This window comes from Alligator sinensis, unplaced genomic scaffold (genome assembly GCF_000455745.1).
Source record: "Alligator sinensis unplaced genomic scaffold, ASM45574v1 scaffold122_2, whole genome shotgun sequence".
NCBI lineage: Eukaryota > Metazoa > Chordata > Crocodylia > Alligatoridae > Alligator > Alligator sinensis.
In genome coordinates, this window is record NW_005841984.1 from 3,078,921 (window position 1) to 3,080,681 (window position 1,761).

Below are 1,761 nucleotides of genomic sequence, written 5' to 3' on the forward strand. Positions count from 1 at the left end.
CTGGAAACAGTAAAGATACTTTGATTTTGAAATAGAAGCTATAATAACTTTGCATTTTCACTCCCTGTAGTGACCTACACTTGTTCATGGGTCAAACCCCATCCGTTCCTTCTCCGTGGACATAGAGCCTCCTAACATAGTGGAATGATAGGAAAGAGGATTTAGAAAGTTTATATCCCTTGCTCATCATGCAGTTCTCCTAAAGAAATCCAAGTATATGAGCAGTGAGGGGACTGGCCAGAGAAAGGACTGGATGTGGGACTGATGATAGATTAGCACCCACAAGTATTTATCAGTCATATTATCTGAGTATCAAATACAAAAATATAATCCTACTAATGTGAAAAGCAACGATTTCTGAGGGTGATGTCTTTTAATTGGACCAAAAGCATAGTTGGGATAGACTTATGATGTGGTTACACATTACAATTCACCTGTGATAACTCTAAGGAATGTTAGGCAATATTAAAATTAGCATGTGCTGTGTTCAGTTGCACATTAAGGATTAATACCATAACGTGCATAGCTCTGACTTGCCACTGAAAGGCTGGTTAGCAGGCGCATGGCTATAAGCTGCCTGCCAAGTCTTCCCCATGACCACAAATTGTTGCTATTGTCCCTATGAAGCATACTGACATTACTGCAAAATGAGTTGCCTGACACCAGCTGGAGGCAGCCCTTGCCTTAAGACATGTAACTCTGAGATACTCAGAGGGCACTTAGCTTGTCTTTTCCTGCCTTCATGAGCAGAGACTTCCCTCTTGGGAGCATATAACCCATGGAAAAGGTAACATCTGACACCTGTAGACAAGTTTTTGAAAGCAGAATCCTACTAAGCTATTCCATGGTGCTTTTCTTTCACATAGGTAGATGTGGGCTAGGGACAGAAGTTACACATAAGCTGGGTTAAGTGATCAGAAATAGGTTTAAACTGTAACAGAATAGAAGTTCAGTGAACATAAACCAGTTTCAAAATGGCTGAAACTGATTTAAGATAAACTTGGTTGAATGTAGCATAAGACTTAACTGATTTAGGTCAGACCAATTTATGACACTTCTGTCCCAGACCCCTTCCTTGTTTAAGTTAAATCAGAGTCCTCCAGCATCCCAGAATTTTGGAGCCCTGGGCTGGCCTAGGCTGGGCTGTGCTGCCTGCTCCAGAGAGCAGGGCTGGCTCTGCCCCTCTGCTGCCTAGTTGGATGATTCTAAATATAAAAAACTTTGTAATATCAAAATATGCAAACATACAAATTACAGATTAATAATAGATACCATAAGTAAAATTCATACAGGTCAAATTTAATCCTATAATTAGGCACATTTCCCACTGACTGGGGTGGGTTTTGCACTCACTTAAGCAAGGGATAAATTTTGTCTATCAAGTCCTGGAGCTAGTGGAAAAAATGGTATATGGAACTTAAAGTCTTTGAGTTCCTGTTTTGAAACTGAGCCACTAATTGACAGAAGCACATCTAGAAGTAAACTCCATGGCTTTTTACTGTTTCCAGTTTAGGTAGAAGGTAGGGCACAGTGGCACCATAGAGACTAACATTCAGAGAAGCATGAGCTTTCAGAGACAACAGCTTACTTTGTTAGTTTCCACTCCAGACTTCAGTACCAACACCAAAGACTGCTACAGACTGAAAAGTCCTTTAAGCTGTCAGTTCAAGAGAGGAAAATCTGTTTTGAAAGGATCCACCTGTTTCTGCTCTTAAACACTGTTTTGTTATCCTCACGTAGAAGCAAATGCCTCTGAAAGCA